General features: G+C 67.4%; 1 protein-coding gene across 2 annotated transcripts in view; it reads right to left on the reverse strand.

The window, feature by feature from the left end:
* Gng7 (G protein subunit gamma 7) overlaps positions 1–23,121 on the reverse strand; it is an 88,450-nt gene that overhangs the window by 61,440 nt on the left and 3,889 nt on the right. Inside the window, exon 2 of one of the 2 annotated variants that reach the window (XM_047531330.1) lies at positions 4,029–4,074. The exons of the other annotated variant lie outside the window; for it this stretch is intronic. The gene's annotated coding sequence lies outside the window, so the exon portion shown is untranslated. The remainder of the gene's footprint in view (positions 1–4,028; positions 4,075–23,121) is intronic. 2 annotated transcript variants of the gene reach the window in all.

Genomic DNA, 23,121 nt, shown 5'->3' on the forward strand with positions numbered 1-23,121 from the left:
GCAACCACAGGAGTGTCCCGGGGCGAGAGCCAAGAGGACGGGCCCGACTTGTCCCTAGGTGGACGTCCTGTGGGTCAGGGGCTCTGTCCCCACACTGGACAGCCGGGCCCAGTCATCCTTGGCCGCAGGGCCGCCCTGGGCATGGTGGGCTGTGGGCAGCGTCCCCAGCCTCCACCGGAGCATCCGCATGCTAAGCCAGAAATGTCCCCTGGGCAGAGGCCCCTGGTGAGACCCCTCGCCCCCCGGGGCCCCCAGAGGCCCTGCGCCCATGTTCATCGGCCCTCTGTGGCCAAGGGCGCTGCCCACTGTTGTCCACGGGCTGGGAGGGGCCGGCGCTGGCCTCCGCTGCGCTCTGGTGTCTGGTGAGCGGGGTGGGGACGCAGCCGATCCTGAGTGACTCCGCGGGGCCCCGTGGTGGTCGAGTGGGCGAGAAAGGGTGGCCCCTCTGCCCAGCGCAGCGCCCTCCAGCCCTAAGGGAGGGGCGTCCAGCGTGCAGGCAGCACAGTGGGACTGGGGTCGGCTGCCCGGTGCCGTGGCCAGCAGACGGCCGCCCCCTCTGGACTGTCCAGTGTGGGCAGGGAGCTGACTCAGTTGTTTTTCCAAAAAGATGTGCAGGGTCCCCCTGGGCACCATGGATCAGCTGGGCCAGGTGGTCCTCCGGGTTGTGTCCTGGGCTCTGCGGGTATGGACCGCACACGTCCCCAGACGCGGTCCAGGGTCCCTTGAGGCAGGATCACCCAGGTGAGCCCTGCTGGACAGGGTCTGTGTGTCTGGGCTCCTGCGCCTGAGAACCTGTGCCCGCAGGGCAGACGGGGAGGCCGGGCAGCAGCGGAGCCCTGCGGTGCCTGGTGTGGTCATCCGCAGCCCTGCCCACGGTTCTGTCGGGCAGCGGCACGCTGACCTGCGAGCAGAGCGTTTTCAGGTGCCCTGTACAGCCCGGCGGTTCTTTCAGGGACTGGAGAGACGGGGCGATGACCGCACGCGGCCTCCCGGGACAGAACGGCGGCACCCGCGAGGCCCTGAGAGGCTCCGGCCGGCTTTCAGCAGGAACCGAACGGCTCGGAGGAGCCCCGCGTGGGGGTCTCCAGGCCGCCCGAGGCCCAGCCAGCATGCGGGGGTCCCTCTGGCCCAGGCGCTCGCCAGGTGCCCCTCGGGCAGGCTGACCACGGAGCTGATGAGAAACCCCCGGGAACTCTCCGGTCAGCTGGGCTCGGAGCGCGCTCCTGGGGCAGGCCGGGGGCCGCGGGGCTCGCGGCCGACTCTACAGGCCACGGGCAGTGAGCAGCTCTGCCCCCTGGGGCCGAGGTGTCCCTTCTCCACCCGACAGAGGCCTCTGCACCCTGTGCAGGACCCTGGCCCACCCTGAGGTGTCCGGGGGCCCTGGAGGTGGGGACGTCACCCCAGGGCCGGATGAGGGTGGCCTCCAGTGCCCTGGCTGAAGCTCTGCCGTGACCACACTTGTGCCCAGGTCCGGGTGGGCTCTGGGTGCGTCCCCTGGCGTCCCCCAGCATGCCGCTGGGGAGCAGGCCTGTCCCTCTGCCAGCCTGCAAACAGCACCCAGGGCTGGAGGCGCTGCGGGCTTGGTGATAGAGGCCGGGGGCACAGAGCGAGGCCCTCCTGGCCTCTGGTTTGGGACTCTCGCTGCTGGGGACAACGCCCTGGGGCAACGGGCTGGTGGCAGGACTGGGGGGGCCTGGGGTGCCAGCAGACATGGGGTCCCTGTCCCCGCCCCAGCTCCCCTCCTGCCGAAGGCCCAGCTCCAGGACTCACTGGCCGCCTCTGCCCCCTGGTGGCCGCTGGTGGCAATGGTGGGTCCTGTGACGTCCCAGCGGTGGGCCTGGGGCGGGCAGCTCCCTCACCTGTTTTGATAACAAGGGGACAGCAGGTCAGCTCCGCCTGCATGGCCGTGAAGGTGGCCATGGCCCTCACTCAGTGACGGCTCGGTGACAAGCCGGCTGTCCTGGGGAGCCCGATTCAGCATGGGGCCCAGGCGAGGCGGGCGGCCTTCAGAGCTGGACCCGTCCTGACGGGCGGAGGAGCCTGCCTGCTGTCCTGGTGGTGCTGGGAGCGCGGCGGGCGCCGAGCCGGCTCACGGGTGCCCTCGACAGCCCTCCGATGGGCTCGCCTCCTGGCTGACCCGGGCCAGTGGCCCTCTGGTGGCATCCTGGGCCCTGCGGGTGCTTGGCGGGGGCCACCACAAATGTCCCCACTTTGCACGCGTCCCCGAGTGGGGCTGGGTCACCGTCGCCAGTGAGACGCACCGGATCAGCTGAACCTCCAATCGCGTTAAGACATGCAGCCAGAGCAAGATGCGGGTGCGCGGAGTGCGGCCTGACCAGGCGGGAGGAAGCCGAGAGGCCACGCAGGCTCGCAGGCGCCAGAACCTCCAGGCGAGGCCACACGGGCAGCCCAGGTCTCCACGCGCTCAGGAAGCAGCCACCCCGCGTGCAACCATGAGGACACGCGCACCCCCGAGCCCAGGGGAGGGTCCCCACAGGTCCGCAGACCCCGGCCAGCCTGTCGACGGGAGGTGGAAACAAAACGGCCCGTGGGAAAGGCGCTTCTGGAGGCCAGGAGGCTGGAGGCACCGAGCTGTGCCCATCGCCGCGGCCGGGAGCCTCCTGCGCCACCCCTGTGCCCTGGGGGTCCAGCCGGGCGTGGGGACATGGCGTCAGGGTCTGGCCGCCAGCTGTGTGCTGCAGGGGCGTGAAGCCCTGAGGCAGGCGCGGGCCCGGCCTGCTCTCTGCTCTCCGCGCCAACCCGCCGAGGGCTCCACCGCCCAAACTGTGGGCAGCATGGAGAGCCTCCCTCGCCCTCTGAGGCTGAAGTCCGCCAGGCGAGGGCCACACGTCCGAGTCACCGCGTGCCCTCAGCCCGGCTGCCGCCTCCTCAACCTGGAAGACGCCGTGGGCCGACCCGGCGCCCCTGCCGTCACGCAGGTGCAGTGCACAGCCTGGGCTCCCCTGCCTGCACACCAGCACCTCCAGCACCGCGGGACCCGGGCACTGCAGCTCCAGCCAGCCGCGGCCGCCCTTCTGCCCCACAGACCCGCCTTTCCTGGAAACGCGCGCACGGGAAGCCCACAGCCTGCACGCTGGTGCCCCCTCTCCAGCCCTCCGCCCTCTGGCAGTCGCCCGGGAACACGGCGAACGCGGAACTGGGCCTCGACCTCGCTGGCGACGGGAACAAAGAACCTTCCCATCTGCCTCCACCAGGGCGCAGACAGCCGCCTGGCCTGGATGTGGTTCCGCCAGGCTGGTGACCAGCATGGCGGTCAGCGGAACAGTGTGATGTGAGTTGAAAGCAGCAGGACTTTGTGGGGGCAGAGTGGGAGGGGACCAGGAGGTGACCATCCTGGGTGGGCTGGTCCCACAAGAGGGATCGTCGGCCCAGAGCGAGAGGGCAGGTTGCCATGGGAGGAGCCCGGCCCTACCAGGTCTCTTGCATCACCTCTTGCATGTGATCTCCGCACACAACGCTCTCCACCTACCCCCAGCTCCAGCTACGTGACATCACCTGTCCTGTTGGGAAACAGCAAAAGGCCCTCACCAGGTAGGGGCAGCTGATCTTGCCTCCAGAACTGTAAGCCAGAATGAACCTTTCTTATTTTTATAGTACCCAGCCTTGCGTTCTTTGTTATAGCAACAGAAAACAGACTGAGACAAGTTTCTATTACACTTTCCCTTCAGAGACAGCACTGGCCTTGGCCACAGCTACTATTGGGTCACCCGGGACAAAGCACCCTGCTTAAAACTCGCTGGGGTGAAGTTTAAGATTGCAAAATGCAGAGGGCACAGCCGTGTTCTCTCTGCCCTGATGCTGCCCAGAGCTCTCGGGGACCAGCCCCACCAGTGCCACGGCCCCGCTACACAGCAAGGAGCCCCACACAGTCTGTTCCCCGGTGTCCATGCGCAGCCTTTGTGGACACAGGGCAGGACGCCACCTGGACAGCAGCTCAATTCCCCACGTGGCCTGACTTCAAAAGCAGCGACTGAACACTGAAAGCAAAGCAAAGGTGAGGGCCGTACCTGTGCAGGAGGCCGCCGCCCGCCGTCCCGACACCAGCTCTTCTTCCTACGAGAGAAACACCACGTGAGCCGGGCAGCAGCGGGTGGAGGTGCCAGAGGTGGCCACGGGGTCCACGTGGAGAGGGCACGCCATGGGTGACCCTGGAAGGCCTCGGGGGCCAGCGGGAGGCTTCTGCATGCAGGCAGGAAAAACCAAGGGGCCACCTGCCCAAGGGGACTGTCCACCCCCCGCCCAGGTGCTGCTGAGAAGTGTCCGAGTGCTGAGCAGTGGACTCCCTGCACGGCTGCACGGCCTTCCTTGTTTACAACGTGTTGTCCACTGCACGGAGCCTCGTGGTCCCCAGGAGGAAGGGCAGCAGGCCGAGTCCACACCCCACTCCCACAGTGCCCTGGAGTGCCCAGCTCATCCAGCGTGCCTGGCCTTCCCAAAGGTCGGCACGAAGTCCCCAGCCCAGGGAAACAACCTGAGGGCCCCGGGGAGCGAGTGGGGACAAGGCGGGTCTCTGAGCAGATTGCGCCCAGCCTCAGCCCGTGGCCGCGCACAAGAGAGGCTGCGAGGCTGGCCTCCCACCCTGCCCGGCTCCGTGGGGCCAGCACAGTGGCCCCTGTGCTCCTCTCGGGTCTGGGATCTCAGCACATGTCCCCACTGACCCCCCAGGTGGTGACATTCCTCAGGTATGTTACTGGGACGACGTGCATCCTGCAGGACTCCCTGGGAGGAGACCGGAGGCCCTGCCTGGTCCCCAGGCCCCCACGTGCTGTTCCCACCGCTGACGGCCCTGGGTCCTGTCACCATAAGAACTGCAGCTGGGAGAACAGCCATGAGCGGACCCTGGGGACCCCAGCAGGTCACCAGGCCTGGGGTGGCCTGGATCCCCAGGACACGCCTGGGCCCAGTTAGCACTTCTCCGCCGGATCCGGCTCCAAGAGAAAGGCCACCACGCCTGGGAACTTTCCAGAACCCAGAGCCCGCTGTCTCTGGAGACCTCAGACACTCCTGGGCAGAGGGCAGGACCCGGCCAGCGCCCTCCGGACCACCCAGGACGCAGAAAACCAGGAGGAACCGAGGCGCACAGCCCGGACCCCAGAGGCAGCGCTGGGCCGGGAGAGGGGCTGGGGAGAGCCCGGGACCCCACCAGGCGGCATCCAGCGAACGGGAACATGTCCCCGGCCCACGGGGTTTGGTTGTCACGCGTCCCCGAGGCTGGGTAAGGTGCCAACGGGGAGGCGGGACCCCAGTGCTCTTTGGGGCTTGTCTGAAAACCTAAGATTAAAGTCAGCGTTCGTTTGTGTATCTACTGGTGCTCAGGCGTGAACCCAGGGCCACTTAACCGGGCCGCATCCCGCCCTTTTCATGGTTTATTTGGAGACAGGGCCTCACTAAGTTGCTGAGGCTGGCCTTGAACTTTCTATCCTCCTGCCTCAGCCTCCTGAGCCTCTGGGATGACAGCATGGCCATGGCACAGACTCATCTGCGTCCCAAGGTCAGGAGAGCACAGCCCCAGCCTGCCCGCAGGTGGCGCCCGCGAGCGCCCCATGGCGGCGGCTGGAACCCTGCAGGACCCGGCCCACACCAGGGCCGACCCTCAGGCAAGAGGGGCGGTCGGGCTGCAGTCAGCAGGGCCCGGTGTGAAGGGCTGGAGCAGCCTGTCCAGGGAGCGGCTGGAGGCCAGGACCCCAGGCCACGTGACCCCTCCAACGGCGTCTCCGGCACAGATTGAGGCAGCTGCAGAGCAGCAGGCGGATGGGCACGGTCGTCCAGCAGGACCCCCCACACCTCCAGGGCGCTGCCCACGCAAGGAACCAGAGCGTCGCGGGCGCTGGCCGGAGGGCGAGGGTCACGTCCGCGCAGCCCTGCGGCTCACTGCTGTGGCGCATCCGGACACGCACGCTCTGCCCGGGAAGCCCACTCCCACAAGCAGCCCCTCCCCAGCCCCGCGCTCCTGAACTGGACCCTCCTGGCCCTGGGTCACACCCTGGCCTGGTCTGGCTCTCACTGAGCACCAGGTCCTCAGGCCCGTCCACGCTGCAGCTGCCAGCCCGCTCCTGCCCTGGCCAGCACACTCCAGGTGACGCACCAGGGGTTTGGTCCTCCTTCCCAAAGGGGACCTGGGCTGCTCTGCCTTTCGGCCGCTGTGAGCGTCTCGCTTAGGAACGGTTTAAAGATGGTTTCTCACCTCCTGTCCCGTCCCTTCAGCCCCAGTGAGGCTGTCCTTGAGCCCTGGACCTGAGCCACCAGGTGGCTGCTGCAGGACCCCTGGTCTTCACTCAGCCCCAGAGCAGATGGGACAGGCAGAGCCCAGCGGGCAGGAGGGACAGCTGGCTGCAGGTGGCACCAGCTGGCGGCAGGCTGTCCCTGTCCCTTCACCGGCTCACTCCGCCAGACAGAAACGCTGGGCTTCCAGGTCTCCCGTGGACACGCCCCCGGCCCCAGGAGGGGGACCCTCGGAGCCAGGTCAGAAGGGGACCTTGAGGCCTGCTGGAGGTGGGTGTGGGCCCGAGGGCTGGCAGAGTGTGTGACCAAGTGCAGGGCGGGCACGGCAGGCAGGAGGGCCCCGTAGAGACGGCCATGCGTCCTGAGGGGCAAACCAGTCACTGGGGAAGAAGACGAGAGAGGGCAGCCCCAGGAAGGCTGTCACCCGCTGGGCCGCCCCGCGCCCTGCTGTGTCCCGGGAAGTTCTGCTCGCAGTCCGTTTGGTCCATGCGACATGGGACCTGGTGCTAGGGAAGGAACCAGGACAGAACCCAGGGAGGAACCCCGGGTGACCTGCCCCGGGCACAGGGGCACGCAGGAAGTGGAACAGCCGCCCAAACACAGCAGTGCGCGGAGGGTGGAGGCCGGGAGCCCACCCAGGGCGGCCGCGAGGAGGCAGGGCCCGGGGCAGCCCGGGCAGACGCTGGCACAGCCCCCACAAGAGGCAGGGACAGGCAGGTTCGGGGCCATCGGCTCACACACTCCAGGCCACCGCGCTGGGGCCAATAGCTGAGGGGCCCTGGCCCACGCGAGCAGCGCAGGGAACAGCTGGACGAGGCGGACCCCGGGAGGGCCAGCGACGGCCGGGTGTCCCCTCGGAACCTGGCCTGCCGCGGGAAGGACACTCCGAACCCTGAGACCAGGCCTGCCTTCGCAGCCCCTGCCGTCCGCAGCCCCTGCCGTCCGCAGCCCTCCCCCGGGCGCTGGCGGGACTCACCACCGCGTAGCTGCGCATCTTGAAAAAGGAACACAGCACCAAACGTCCCGTGGGCTGTTCCCCCAGGAGGCCGGGCGCCAGGTCCGCAGCCTGACAGCTCCAAGCCTGCGGACCACAGCTGGACTGGCCCCAGCCCGGCGCAGCTGCCCACGCAGAGGGGACCAGGAGGGGCCGGGGGGCTCGGCCTGCTCCTGTGCCCCTCCGGAGCCCGGGTGCCCACAAGGACGCCCTGTGCTCAGAGGCTGGTGCAGGCCCAGCGGCCAGCGCCCTGGGCCACCCGCAGGGCGCACCCTGGCGTCTGCTGTGAGCAGGGAGTGGACTCGATTATTTTTCTCCAAATTAAAAACAGTGTCTTAACCTCGGAACACCTGGGGCCAGGGCGTCCTGGGGGCTGCAGGGGGCAGGGCAGGGACACTCCCCGGGGCCAGGGTCGGCCTCCTGCTCCCTGTCTGTTGGCCCCAAGGACAAGGTAGTGGCTTGGAGGACAAACTGGCCCTGTGAGCCATGGACCCAGCTCAGCAGGAAGGGGTGGCCCTCGGTGGGGGCAGACAGCTCTGCCAGGGGAGGGACAGAGACTGTCGAGACCGAACACAGCTGTCCGGGCACCTCCCGGCCCTCCTGTGCGGGGCCCTGTCCTCCACCCAGACAGCCTTCGAGGCCCCGTGGACATGGGACGGTCCTGGGCCCTGCAGGGTGGAGCAGCGTCCCCGGCCTGCGCCCACTTCCCAGTCACGGCAGCCACAAGTGTCCCCAGGTGGCACAAGTCCCCTGGGGAAGGGCTGAGCCAGGGCAAGGGGGATGGAAGGGCTGCACCTGCCCTGGACCTTCTGTCTCCGGGCCACTGCGCTGGGGGCCGGTAGCTGAGGGGCCCTGGCCCACGCGAGCAGCGCAGGGAACAGCCGGACGAGTCGGACCCTGGGAGGGCCAGCGATGGCCGGACGAGTCGGCGGGAGGAGGCTGAGGTCCCCCAGGATGAGAGCAGCTGCTCGGGCAGCCGCAGCGCCGTCCTGACCGAGGCCTGGGGAGCGGCCAGCAGCGGCCTCTGCCTGGACATACAGCAGCACCCTCCCGAGACCCGTGCTCCGAGGCCCGTGGCGCGGATGAACAGCCCCCGGCAGCGCTGCGCACTGCCCCTCTCCTTTGGCTGGGGACTGGGTCTCCGGCCCCCGCTTGCCCTCGCCTGCCTCGGCCTCCCTGGAGGCTGGATTGACAGGCACGCCCACCGCGCCCGGCTCGATGTTCACTGCCTGAGAACGGAAGGTGGGTCACCCGCTGGACGGCGTGCAGCAGGACCTGGGGCCCCATCGCTCACCAAGGGCCTTGCGTGGCATCAGGCGAGGGTGGGACGGGGACCCCGTGTGGGGCTGTCGGACCCCGACACCGCGGGCTGCCGCACACAGCCCCCGGGGCAGGGCCAGGGCTGTCCACACGCCGTCCAGGCTGCGGTGCCCGACCCCGCACGCCCCGTGGTCTCCACGTGGTCAACTGTGTCTGCTCCTGTCCTCGGGGAGGGTGTGGACGCCCGCCTGGTGTACAGCCCGGGGCCACCGCAGCAGACCGCGGGCACGTCCTCGTCCTGGGTGGGAAAGCGGGGGGCTGCCGTGCCCGGCGCCCTCTGGGGTGGGCTCAGCGGCCGTCATGGAGACCACCCAGCCCCAAGAGGCCGACGCGGGGACCTGTCATCTGCAAGCACGTGCCCAGCTCTGCCCCTCACCGTCCTTGACGCCTGCTGTTTACATCCGGGAAGCTGCAGGCGGGGGCGAGCTCCCCGGCGCCCTCCCCGGCTGCCTGGGCACCCAGGCCTCAGCCGAGCTCATGGCCTTTTGCTGAAAAGGGCCAAGCAGTGGACGTCTCCGGCCTGTGGGCCAGGGGGTCCCACGCTCCCCCTGGTAGCATCTTTTAAACAATAACCTTCAAAATGTAAAAGACCCCCCACTCCTGGCTCTAGACAGGGCGAGGGTCACAAAACGTGGGCGGTCTGGACAAGGTCAGCTCGCGCACGTGTCGCCAGGCCAGGGTCCGCGGGGGATGAAGGCGCAGCGTGCGCGGCACCCGGAGCGTTGCGCTGCGGAGCGGACCTGGGACCACGTGCTCACAAAGGACAGATATCAAAGCCCCACTGTGGCCTTCGGCGGCCACCGGCTGCGGCACACCACGCACCCGCCCCCTGGCCCGCCCCCGACCCGCACCCCAGCCAGCCCCCGGCCCGCCCCCCGGCCCGCACCCTGGCCCGCACCCCGGCCCGCACCCCTGCCCGCCCCAATCCACACCCCGGCCAGCACCCCAACCCGCACCCCCGCCCTCCCCCGCCCACACCCGACCTGCCCCCGGCTGCACCCCAGCCTCGGGAGCTGGGAGCTGGGAGCTGTCACCCGGCACTGGTGAGCTGAGCACCAGAACCTCCGCTCCCGCCCGGCCTCCCTGCAGACCTGAGGCTGCTGGGAAGCCTGAGGAGGGGAGGCGGAGGCCGCAGACCATGACAGGTGAGCAGGGGGCTCTGATCTCAGGAGGAAGGAGGAGGCAGGGCCCGGCCGGGCGACGGGACCTGGGTGCTGACGCCTTTCCAGCGGCTCTACCCGGAGACGCGGAGAACAGCCCCAGAGGCCGGTGGGTCTTGGCCGAAGGCACTGCTGCGCCTCCCCAGAGCCCCAGGGCCCCATGCCCGTGCTGTCCCGGGACGGAATCTGTGCTGAGCTGGCCCCTGCCTGGAGCAAGCCAGGGCAGGGCCACTGCCCAGCTGGAACGGCGGCCATGCGGGATCAGAGGAGCCGAAGGAGATCGTTGGCGGCTCATCTCCAGGACGCGGATCAGCCGGGACTTCCACAAATCCCATTTGGTAAGTGGAAGCATATTGCAGCCGCCGCCTGGCTCCCTGCCCTGGGTCCCGCGGGCCACTGTGCCGGCCTTGCGCCCGGCCAGCCCATCCTCTCCACCCCGTCCTCACCATCTGAGGGACCAGCTTGAGAGCAGCTGAAAGAAGTGGACAAAAGGCGCCAGGGATGGTTCTAGAAACTGCAGGAGGCAGGAGGGGATGGCCCGCGAAGTGGACAAGGGCCCTTGGGGGGAAAGCCATGTCCAGCTCGCTGTGCGGGCCTCCTGAGGGGAGGCCGGCCTTGCCACTTTAAGTCACATTGGCCGAGGGACGCTGCGCGCCGCGGGCTGCCTGCCCCGCAGCCGAGGGGGCGCTCACCCCCACCAGACCCCATGGCCCGAGGACCCCAGACCTCGCGTGTCTCCGGGAGCTGTGGCAGCCAAGGCCCTGGACTGTCTGCGAGTCCCTGCCAGGCACCGGGCATGCGGGTGGCCTGCTCACCCAGGTCACCTCCCTGGAGAGGCTGGTCGGGCAGCACTGGGGTCTGCAAGGTCTTGCCTCCCGTCCACTGGGGGTGACGGCCTCCTGAGGCCCGGCACAGAGAACAGCAGGCCAAGCGCAGTCGGGGCTCTGCGCACCACGGTGGCCCGGTGCCCGCAGGCTACTCCAAGCCGCACGGGCCGCTCTGGGTGGCAGGACGCCCAGGTGCCGAGCACACCAAAACCGGCGGTCCTCTGCCGCTGCCTGGCTCCTGCAGGTGCCGAGCACGTCCCTGCCTCCACCCGCTCGGGCCAGGACACCCCCAGTGATGCCACCAGTGTCCCCAGCCATGGCCAGGGTCCCCGAGCAGAATCTGCCCTCGGTGAGACCCTGCAGTAAGGATGTCCCCACGGGCAGGGACGGTGGGACCCAGTGCTTGCGACAGGCAAGCCCCTGCCATGCAGCTCCTGCGGGTCACAGTGGTGGCCAGGCAGCCAGGGCCCCGCGGCCACACTGGCACAGGCCGGCACGTGACAGGGCACCTCGTCTCCTGGGGCTGCGCCTCGCTGGGTCTGCCATCGCAGCCTTCACCGTCACCACAGCAACCATCTAAGTATGTCACCCAGGAGCGCTGAGGGCAGGGGCGGGGTGACCGGTGCCTGGTGACAGCTCCCAGCTCCCAGCTCCCGAGGCTGGGGTGCAGCCGGGGGCAGGTCGGGTGTGGGCGGGGGAGGGCGGGGGATGCGGGTTGGGGTGCTGGCCGGGGTGCGGGCGGGGTGTGGATTGGGGCGGGCCGGGGTGTGGGCCGGGGGCGGGCCGGGGTGCGGGCCGGGGTGTGGATTGGGGCGGGCAGGGGTGCGGGCGGGTGCGGGCCAGGGGGCGGGCCGGGGGGCGGGCCGTGGGGCGGGCCGGGGTGTGGGCCGGGGTGTGGGCCGGGGGCGGGCCGGGGTGTGGGCCGGGGTGTGGATTGGGGCGGGCCGGGTGCGGGCCAGGGGGCGGGCCGTGGGGCGGGCCGGGGGGCGGGCCGGGGGCGGCACCGGGCGCAGGGCGGTCGAAGGCCTGGCCGCAGTCCCGGCCGCAGTCCCGCTAGGCCCTGGGGTTAATGGGCAGCAGGCAACGGCCTGGGCCCCGCATCCCTGGAGCTCCTGAGACCTCCCGACCCCTCCAGTAACGCGGCGTCCCCGTCCACCCCGCCTGCCCTCAGGATCTACTCTGGCGCCTCCCTGGGCAGAGCAAAGGAGCTCCTGCAAGTAGAGAAGGCAGGCCCTGGGCGCCGCAGACTCCACCGCGCTCTGGGGTCACCGCACGCCCACCCGCCGGAGCCGGAAGGTGCAGAGGCAGACACCGTGGTCTGGGAAGAAGGCCAACTCGGGACAAGAACAGGAAGTGTGCACAAACCCATGTCTTTTTCCATTCAGAATTAAAACAGCTACACTCGGGCCCAGGGAGGCTGGCTGGGGACACAGTCTTGCTCACAGCCACGCACGGTGCACACAGCCTGAGGTAAGACAGCCCCTCCAGATGCCCAGCTGCGGCAGGGACCCCAGCCCCTGCTCATGGCTCTGGGCCTTGCGTCTGACCTCCAGTGGACACAGGGCCAGCACCCACCTCGGGAGTCAGGGCTGAATACACGTGTCCGTTAGTGCTTGAGGCAGGCGTCTGTGGTCAGGACGTGCTTCGGGATTCAGGGTCTGGATCTGCTGGAGGGGCTGGACCCAGTCTCACAAGGGGTTTCCGTCAAGGGGCAGAGAATAAGTTTCAGCCTCCTGGTCTATGGCCAGCTGTCAACTCTGCCCTACCATCCCCAAGGCAGCCACAGACAGTGCGCAAAAACATGGGCCCAGCTGGTGCCAATAAAACTTTATTTACAAAGTCAGGTGACCTGGATTTGGCCCACGGTGGCAATGTGAGACCCCCGACTGTGAGAGTCCATGAGAAAACAGCAAAGTGGTCACTCTCCTACCCAGGCACCACTGTAGGTGGCTGCCAATCTTCCACCCCCAAATTGGATCCCAGGTCACCTCAAAACCCTCCATGTCACCCAGGCACAGAGGTGCATGCCTGTCGTCCCAGCTACTTGGGAGGCTGAGACAGGAGGATGGCAAGTTCAAGGCCAGCCTCAGCAACTTAGACCCAGTCGTAAAAAAAATGGGAAGGGCTGGGTGTGGCGGGGTGCCCTGGGTTCCCTCTGCAGTATCAACACACAACAGAGAAACAGAACAAACCCTGCCCAGTTCAGGCAGGGCGAGGCTGAGACGCCAGCTCAGCCCAGGCCCACGACAGCGGAGGCCACCTGGGGACGGGTGCTGGGCAGTGGCTGAGTGGTGAGGCACCTGCCTGAGGTGCCAGGCCTGGGTTCAGACCCCAGCACCGTGACAAAGAGTCACGTGGGGCCCGAATGGGGCCCGGGGCAGAGGACGGACTCCACGGGAGCCGAGCTTGGAGAAGCCGGACAGCACAGGGTCTGGGGAAGTCACACGTCCAGGCTGGTCTGCTGACTGTGACAAAGGACCACGGCACCAAGACGCGCACCCTCGGGACAGCGGGTGGGCACGTGGGAGCTCTCTGCACTCAGAGCCTGAAAGAAAGATGACAGGTGGAGGCAGAAGAGCGAGCAGAGACGGCAGCGTCAGCCGCTCGCGCTGGCAGGGCGACACGTGACGGGGCAGCGGGTCTCGACAGCTCGTCTAGTGATCATGTAAAATCCAGAGCAGAGAGAGGCTAAGAGCAGGACATTCAGACCAGCAAGCCCGACAGGGAAGGCGGGAAGGTGGGGAGGCAGGCGGCCCCCTCGCTCCCGGCCGGCACGGCCCCAGCAGCAGGCGTGAGCTGCTGCTGCCAGAAGTTGCACACCAGGGCACACCAGGCCTGGGCTGGAGGGGGCACAGCACAGCCCTTTCGTAGATGGAAAGTTCTAGAAGAGTGGAGAAGTGCGACTACCGGGATTGGGCTCTTGGTCTTCCCAGGACAGCTCCTTGGACTCACAGCACCTGGTTTCTTGCTGTGGTACTGACACAGGGATCAGAAGTCTGCTGGGCACTGCAGGGCACTGGGCAGCAGCCCTGGCCCTCACCCTCTCCAGGCCAGGACACCCGAGATGGCCACACACATCCCCAGTCTTGGCCCGGGGCCCCTGGGGGCAGTCATGCCTGGTGAGAATCCTGCCCTACAGTATCCAAGTTCATCCACCACCAACCCCACAGGATGTGTATCGTCCTTGCTCTAGAGATGGGGAAACTGAGGCCCAACCCAAGATCACTGCCCCCGAGGCAGCCTCAAAGAGAAAGAAACGTCATCTCACAGTGTCAAAGGCCACTTTAAGGATGGGACCCCTGGTCTGGGCGATGCTGAGGTGACAGAGCCGGGTTGGAATCCCACAGCCCGCAGGCCAAGTCTGGCCCACTACTTGTTTTAGTCAATAAAGTTTTATTGAGATGCATCATGCCCATTCCTTCACATACCGCCTACAGCAAGCAGTTCACAGGGCCACCACGGAGCTGAACTGCTGCAACAGAGGCCTCCTACCTGCAAGGCCAGCGGCACCTACTGCCGGTGCTTTGCAGAAAAGCTGTGGACTCCCAGATGGAGGGCACTGCTCCCGGAGCAAGCCAAGGACACGCTTCCCAAACTCACAGAGCGTGTTCTGCTAAAGGGTGGCACACCTCTGCCAAAGGTGCTGGCCGAGGTGACCTCTAGGGCTCCCCTCCTCCTCGGCTGGGCTGGTGACCTGGCCGCCCCTCCTGCCCACCCCAACACGCGTGCATGGTGCGCCCACCATCCAGGGGTGGCCCCAGAGCTGCCGCGCCTCCTGCACCTCCAGGGCCCTGTGTGGCCTGCACCGTCAGCCCAACCCACCAGCTCGCTGGCTGTCACTGGCTGTCACATGGGGTGGAGCTGAGGCTCTGCTGAGGCTGGGTCTGCAGGGACGGTCACCTGACTGCAAGGTCAGCCCCAGCCGCCAGCACTGACGGGAAAGTTGCTGAGCCAGGGCCACCCGGCTGCACACGGCTCACTTCCTGGGGCCTGAGCTGCTGCGGGCACCACTTGTCCTGGTGCTGAGAGTCACGGAATGCTCTCAGGTCTCAGGGTCACCTTCGCCCAGGGCCTGCCCTCCGGGCTGCACTGACGGCTCTCTGCGGTGGGCGTCCTGGCCTGCACCACTCCATGCCAGGCTTTCCACCTGAGCTCGGACACCCTGCTTGCTCGCGCGTGGCCTGAGCTGCTGCCTTCTGAGGGCTCCCGAGGGCAGAGAACAGCCTCCCTGCCCATCGCCCTGGACACTGGCTGGTGCCCTTCAGGCTCACCCTAGGTACCAAAGCCCTGCGTGCCCTGTGAGGCCTCAAGGTGACCTGGCTCCCATATTCCCACATGCTCCCCTGATTTATTGCCACCTCCCTGGGGACGGGGGACAGGAATGTGCCACCAGGGACATTCATCCTCATGTTCAGAGGGGCCAGTGGCCCATCCACAGGCCCCCAGTTTGAGGTCAGCCCAACACAGCAGGTGCTGAACTGCGGATCCCTGGAGAGAGGCTGCCCAGCTATTCAGGGTCATCCTGGCCGGGGGGCCGGGGGGTCAGCCCGAGGCCATCAGCTCTGCCAAGTGCTCTGAGAGGGGGTGCTTATGGCAAAACCTCCCAATTTGTAAGCACTGGCAATAGAGCAAATGTAAAACCAGTAAGTTCTGCCTTGGCCGGGTGACGAGGTCCTGGCTCCCAGGGGCCAGTCCTGTGGATGGCACCTGTCCTGATGTCCTGTCCTGGGTTCTTCCCCAGGACCTAGAGCCCCAGGCCACTCAAGAGAAAATACCAGAGACATTCAAATTGGGGGTGCATTTTACAAAAATCCTGCTCAAAACTTCCAGGTCATCAAGAAAAATGTCACAGCCAGGTACAGTCCTGTACACCTGTCATCCAGCTGCTCAGGAGGCTGAGGCAGGAGGATGGCAAATCCGAGGCCAGCCTCAGCAGCTGAACGAGATCCTGTCTCAAATTAAAAAATAAAGAGGGCTGCGGGTGTGGCTGAGTGGCGGAAGCTTGCCTAGCACAGGCAGGGGCCCGGGTCCATCCCCGCAGAGAGCTGGAGCGGGCGGGGGAGGAAGAACAGCCTCAGCCCAGAGGAGCCAGAGGAGACCGGAGGGCCCAGAGTCCCGTGGGATCCAGGCAGCTCTGGAGGAAAAGCCGAGGAAGCTGGACGAAGCCAGAGCCGTAGGTGACACCCACGACCCGACCTGGGACAGTTCTGCTGTCACCGTTCCACTCTGTGCCCAGACCCCAGGCCTCAGTCCACTCCTGCTGGCCATGTGCATGATGACCTCTTAGGACGCCGGGCAGAGGCTGCTGTGGGTTTACCTTTCACTGATTTCTGCCCATTTTACAGTGAAAACAGAACCTCCTGGAGTTTGTATGACTTCAGATTTGCAGAACTGCAGGGAGGCTGGACGGCGCAGATCCAGTCTCCTCCTGTCTGCACCCACAGAACCGCAGACACGGCCATCAGAGGCCACGCACGGCCACGTCCGCACCAGCGCCCCCCGCAGGCCAGCCACCCCATGGCAGGTCCACGGTGACCACCCGCAGGCCAGGTGCCCAGGGGCCCCCAGCGTGCTTCGCCACACTGGGTGGACGGGAGGCTAGCGAGGGGATGGAGAGGCCCTGCTGAGGACAGGCCTCGAGGATGGGACGACCCACCCTGGCTCAAGCCTGGACCTGCCACAGAAATGCTGGGAACACTTCCCAGGATCCCACAGGACGCGAGGAAAGCACGCAAGCCGTGCTCCGCACACGATCCTCAGAGGCGGGGTCCCGGGGCACGGGCCGCCTGGGGACATGGGTCACGCCTGGGGAGCTCCTGGCATGGAGCAGGTGGACCCAGGCTGCTGCTCTCAGCACTGCAGTGCCCAGGACGTCACCCCAGAGAAGGACGTGACCCCACGAGCACAGCACCAAGGGACGGAGACCCTGGGTGACCATCTAAGCTGGGCGCCTGCAGCTGACCCTGCGCTGGACACGGTCTTCACAGGGGTGGGCTCCAGTTTCCTTAAAAGAGGGCGCTTCGGACACGGGCACGGGGAGACAGCCATGCAATAATGGAGGCAGACAGGAGGACGTGGTCACAATCCAGGGGACACCAAGGATGCCCGCCACCCACAGCACCCACAGACTCCTGGCCTCCAGAACTGCTTCTGGGGGTTTGTGGGTTTGGCTTCTCTGCAGTGCTGGGGTGGCACGCAGGCCGTGGGCCACTAGGCAGGTGCTACCCACCCAGCCCTGGCCTCCAGAACACGCTGCCGCTGTCTGAGCCCCACTGGTGGCCATCTGCCACGGCAACCCCAGAAGGGGACGCACCCTCCAGACATCCAGACCCCGCCCCACGGAGCCTCCATGCTGGCCGCCCAGTCCCCAAGGACAGGGGGACCTCCGTTCCCGTCTGGAAGTGTCCTGGAAACCCTCAGAGGCCCCCAGGAGCCACGGGTCCCTGCAGCGCAGGGTTTGGGCCCTTGAGTGACTTCCTGGTGCCCTGTGGGGGTGGGGCCTGAGCTTCGCGGGCGACGGGAGGACCCGAGGGACAGAGGCCTCTGTGTGACTGGGCCCCATGGGGCCCCGACTCCCAGGCAGCCTCCTGGTGAGGAGCCTTGGCTCTGGCGGGCCTCCACCATCTGTCACAGGCTGGATCTGTGTCAGCACCCCAGAGGAGACACAGGAAACAGGCTGCTTAATTAGACTTCCAAGGGCGCAGGCAGGTTCCTGCAGAGGGGGCCTGGGGACCCCAGAGGCGGGCCTCCAGCCACACCACAGCGCCACAGAGTGCCACACGGCTTACCTTACATAGAGCCAGCCCTCCAGCAGGGGTCCCTGCCCTCAGGGACGGTGGGTCACATCTGGGGACATGTGTGGACCTGCCTGAGAGGGCGGAGACCAGGGACGCTGCTCAGAACCCTGCAGCGCCCAGGAGGCCACCAGAGAAGGACGCAGTCCCAAGTGTTCAGAGAGTCACTGTTCACAGAGCCGAGCACAGCCCGTACGCTGCCACCGTCCCAAGATGTGTCCCAGTGGGACTGTCCCTGCGGCTCACGTCTGGGGGGCAGTGGGGAGAATCAGCATCAGTAAAATACTGTCGTGAATCCATCCCCGCCAGAGCGGCAAGGTGCCGCAGGTTCCCAGCCCCAGAGAACCCAGGAGGCCCAGGGGCTCTGCACGTCTCCGCCACTCACAGCTGCTGCTTCCTGGGCCCCAGGTCCTGCTCCCTCAGAACAGGAAGGACTGTGCACCCCGCACTCGGCTCCCAGCGTCTGCGCCGGGGCCCGGTTTCTTCCCCGGAGCCCGAGTGCCCCGGGGTTGGCGAGACCGTGGCCAGGGAGACCACGCTGCACCGCATGCACGGAGAGTGCACGCCTAGCACAGACCCGGGGCACAGCTTGCAGGGCGCGCCCGTGTCCGCCGCTCACCTGGGAGGAGGACCGACAGCACCATTCTGGAATGGTCTGCTGAGGACTGCCATCGGCCTCAGGCTCTGAGAAACGATGGCAGCGTGACCTAAAATACACACCGTCACCAGTTAGGTGGGCACCTGCTGACATTCAGCACACACGAGGTATGCAGCCATCAGCTCCGATTCCAGAACATTCCACCACCCCAGAGGCAAGCCCGTCCCCAGGAGCAGCCCCCTCTCCCTCCCCAGCACTGCACCCACAGGTCCACCTCCCGCCTCTGGACTCTGCTGTCCTGGACCCTCCTACACTGGGCACACACTGCGGCCTGTGTGGCTCTCACTGAGCACCAGGTCCTCAGGTCCGTCCACACTGCAGCTGTCACCTCGCTCCTGCCCTGGCTGGGGACACGAGGTACTTGTCGACGGACGAGGCCGTCCCTCCTCTGCCGGCTGCTACACGCACCCTTGCACGGATGAGGCCACGTCTGCCCTTCCCCAGCTGCAGCCCCAGGAGTTGCCCTGCTGGCCGTGTGGGCAGTCCAGGCCTTGCTGGAGCCTGTGGCCTGTCTGCCGGAGGCCGCGCCAGGGCACGCTCTGGCCGTCACGTTGGTGTGACCCCATCGTGGCCGCGAACGGCACTCTCCTGGTGACTGGCACCTGTGAGAGCAGATTTCATCAGGAGGAGGCGTCCCGGACTCCACTCCAGGGCCAGAGGAGGCCGGGCTCCGTGTGCAGCGGCCGGCAGGGGCCGGGGCTGCCTCACCGCAGAGGGGAAGGGGCTCTCTGCAAAACGCAGCGGGGACAGCGCGCAGGCCTGGCCTGTTACACGGCCAGGAAGCGGCCGGACCCTCCTGCCCTGGAGGCCCCTGTCGGGCCAGGCCTGCCGAGCCAAGCCCAGGTTCCTTGCCCAGAAGGACCCTGGGGGCAGCTCGGGGGTGAGGGAGGCGGCTGCAGCCCGGCGTCCAGGCAGGCGCCGTGTCAGGCCGAGGCCGTGGACCAGCGCACAAGGGCAGCTGCACTCCAGGCTGAACGGGCAAGAATGGCCTCTGAGACGCGTGCACGAGGTGCCAGGCGGGAGCTGTGACGTCGGACCCCAGACCCAGGGGCTTACAAGTCTGCGTGGGGACCTTCCCAGCCCAGGCGTGGCAAGCTGGCCATCCGAGGCCCAGGGTGAGTCCCGTCCCCTCCTCCAACTCCAGAGCCAGCCCTGCAGCCTCTTCCAGCCCCTCTGGCTCTGGCCCTGCTGCCTCCTCATGAGGACCCTGTGGTGACCAGGGTGACCCCAGCTCAGGGCCTCCCGGATCCCACCTCAGAGCCCTTCTGCCCTGGGAGGTGCTGTGGTCACAGACTCCAGGGACGAGGGTGGCATGTCCCTCTGCCCGCTGCAGCTTCCTCTGCCCTGAACAGAAGGCCCCCCTGCTATTACCTGGACACAACGTTCACCCTGCAGGACTGTCGCCCCTGCCCTGGGGCTGGGCGCCTCCTTTATGGACGAAACCATGGGCGGGCTCAGGAGGTGGGAGACCCCAGGGGGGCAGGGAGCCCGGGGTCCAGGCCAGGCGGGTGAGGAGGCAGGCGGGCAGCGGGCAGGAGGTCGGTGCTAAGCCGGGAGCTGAGGATGCCCTGGCGCCAGCCCAGCAGAGACCAGGAGGGCAGACCGCCGGGGGCCAGCAGCGACCAACAGAGTCAGCAGAGAACTCAAACCCTCCCACGGCCACCGCTGGACAAGGGCCCCACCGCGCAGAGGCCCGGGCCAGTGGTCGCCACGCGGAACGGAGGCCGATGGTCCCTCCACACGCAGACACGCATCCCCAGAGGAGCCGGCAGCCCATGTCCACAGGTGAGCCATGATGGCCGGCGGCGGAACCCACGGGGCGTTCCGTGATGGATGGATGGGCGACCCGATGCGGCCTCTGTGCAGTGTAGTGCCGTCAGCCATGACGTGACCGCGGCTGGACCCAGGCCCGTGCTCGGGAGAGGAGCAGGTGCTCGGCCGAGGGGCGAGCTCAGGGGTGGTGGGCGCCACGCAGGCTGGGCGGCGGAGCGGGCGTGCCGCGGGCTGACCTCCCGCGGAGGGCAGAGGGCGCTGGAGCCACCAGCAGGGATGCCACCCAACCCTGGGATGCGCCGCAGGACCCTGAGCTTCCCCGTGGAGACGGTGAGAGGGCGAGAGCCAGGTGAGTCACCACGGGCAGCGCCAGCAGGGCGAGGGGCACTGCCAGCCTGGCGGGCGCACGCCTCACTCACAGCCGGTGACCCGCCAGGCCCACGTCGTGGGCTGTCCACACCCACCGGGCGGCACTGCCTGTGGCCTTGGCCACAAGGCTGCACCCAGCACCCTCGCTGGCCTCTCCCGAGACCTGGGGTCCGGGACGCTGCACCAGGAGGGCACCCCAAGCACCCTGAGATCCAGCCCCCAGCGAGGCGAGGAGGCCATGGCGCCCGCTCCTCCGCCCAGAGACCAGAGGGCCTCCCCTCCACAACCCTGGCACCTCGCACAGCGCCGGACGGACCACCCCGCGGGCCAGCCCACGTGCCTGTGCCCAGCAGCAGGCCTTGGCAGCTGCCCTCCCTCGCACACACCTGTCAGTGAGGGGCGCAGGTCTCCCCCGGGGGGCGGTGGCCTGACACACGTCGGGGTCTGTGGCCCCAGGAGGCAGGACGGAGCCTTCCCAGCCCCTGGAGGGGCAGAAGAGCGGCGTCCAGCCCTGGGCCAGGTGCAGGGCCTCCGTGGGCATGTGTGGGGCCTGCTCCCCGGCGGGCACCCCGGGAACTGCCCACGCGAGGAGGCAGGACCTCGGGGGAGTCGCAGTCCGATAGGGCAGGGCCTGTGGGACCCCAGACTCTTTTTTATCTGCTCCACTTCAAGAAGTGACTGCTCCATGACGTGCAGCCCCCCAGAGCCTCGTCAGGGGCCAGACCGAGGGACGCTCCACAGGGACTCCCAGCAGCTTGGCAGCTGAGAAGCCTCTCCTCTTCACCCGCCGACTTGGCAGGCACGGCCCCAGTGACCGAACCCACAGCACACCCAGGACGCAGGGTCTTTGGGGCTCGAGGGGTCTCCCCGGGAGTGAAGCTGTCCCCAGAACACACGGGGCCATGTCTGGGGACATGTGTGGTGCCACCTGGAGAGTCCTGGCCTGGAGTGGGTGGAGGCAGGGAGGCTGTGAGGCCCCGAGTGCCCAGGATGCCCCTGGAGAAGGACCGGCCGGGCCCCAGTGCTGAGTTCAGAAGCCGCGGACGCAACCCGACACTGCAGTCGGAAGCGCGCTAACGTGTCCGGGCATCTCAGGCTCCACCGCCCTTTCCACATGCCGCCCCCACGGGTCAGGGGCTCGGGCACGCGGTGGCCTGGTGCCTCCTGGAGGCCCGGGAACTTGCGCACCCCACGCCTCCGCAGCCGCGCGGGGCCTCGGGCAGGGCTCTCGTGCTCCTGTGCAAGGGCCACGTTTCAGTCCTTCTGCTGCTAAGAAAGGCAGCGGGAGGAGGGGAAGCCGAGCCGCCCTGCCGTCCACCCCGCTTAGCAAAAGGCCTCTGCAGGTGTGGTGGAGCGGGCAGCCCTGGTCCAGGGACAGCTGTCCTCCTAGGAAGAGGCAGACAGGAGGCAGCGGTGACGACAGAGGCGGGACACCTGGAGCCGGGGCGGGGACAGACAGGAGGCCTCCCGGAGCCCCTGAGGCCAGGGCCGCGCGCCTGGACCCCTGGCTTGGGGCCTCCGGGACCAGGGGAGAGCCCATTCCTGTCGCTCCAGCGCCCAGGTCACAGGCAGCCCCAGGACACCTACGCGAGACAAGGCTGGTGGCCTTGGGCCTGTCTCCCGTCCCTGCTCAGGCCCCGGCCTCCCTGGCCTCCCCGGCCTCCCCGGCCTCCCCGGCCTCCCCGGCCACCCCGGCCCAGAGATCCGCGGGGCTCAGCCGCCGGCTGCAGGCTGCTCCTTTGTTCTGCTCCTCTCCTCAGCTCAGGGGTCTTGGGACAGACCACAGGGCCTTGGGACAGACGAGGGTGCCCAGCGTTGGGGAGCAGAGCTGAGAGGGGAGGCAGGCACCACATGGGCACCTCCACCCTGCGCGCGGCCGCGCGAGGACGTGGAACCCCAACGGCACCAAGTGCGTGACTCACAAAGTCCACACTCGCCCACGACTACACGGAGGGCACCCGTCCCGCCTCGCCCCGCGCCACAGAGAAGGACAAGGTTCCGCTCAGCTCCTCCAGCTCAGCGCCAGACCACCAGGACCACCGGGGCCTCCTCGACCAGGGCTCCCGGCAACCACAGCCCCGCACGTCCCTGGGCACAGCTCAGTGACCCTGGGCAGAACCCCCAGAATCAGGGCCCCGGTTTGGTGCAGGCTGGACGGGGCAGCCAGGCTGGGGTGACTGCCTGTGTCCTACCCTTCTCACTCATCCGTTGACCTCTTGCTGTACTGGGGACCGAACCCAGGGAGCTCTGCCACCTGTTTATTTTATTTTGAGTCAGGGTCTTGCTGAGTTTCCCAGGCTGGCCTTGAACTTGATGTCCTCCTGTCCCTGCCTCCCAGGCAGCCCGGGTGACACGAATGGCCACCACGAGGCTTGGATCAGACGCCGCCTCTCCTTGGAAGTTGGTGGCCAGCGGGTGCCCACCTTCATTTTCTGACCCGTCACACAGACACTTCACTCTGTGGCCAACGTCAGGCAGCGTCTGTAGCCGGGATGTGTGATTTTGGAACAGCGTCTGCGTGTCCGAGGACGTGGTGTCTGAGGAATCCCTGCCTCCTCTCCTTGGCAGGTTGAGGCCTGAGCCCACGGTGTGGCCACGTGGGCGGAAGCAGCTGCCCTGGGCTGTGTGGGCTAGGTAGCAGGGACTCCTCTGCACGTCCTCCCCCAGTCTGCAGGAACCTGCATTTGGGGGGCTCCTAAGAGCACCTCGCGGCTCAACCACAGGCTTCTCTTTGAAAAAGATAAATAAGTAACTTTATTTTAAATTATCTGTTGTCACAGCCTGATCTGGCATGCTGGCTCTCCACTGGGGACAATTACAGGCAGTTGTGGGGACATTTGTCCCCCGACAAGGGGGTGTGCTGGCCTGGAGTGGTGGAGGCCAGGGACGCTGCTCAGCACCCTGCAGCCCTGGACGCCCCCGAAGGGAAGGGGCTCTCGGGGCGTCAGTGCCTGCAGGACAATAAGACCTGCGCTGGGTGCCC

The sequence above is a fragment of the Sciurus carolinensis genome, chromosome 17 (assembly GCF_902686445.1).
Source record: "Sciurus carolinensis chromosome 17, mSciCar1.2, whole genome shotgun sequence".
In the NCBI taxonomy this organism is placed as follows: Eukaryota; Metazoa; Chordata; class Mammalia; order Rodentia; family Sciuridae; genus Sciurus; species Sciurus carolinensis.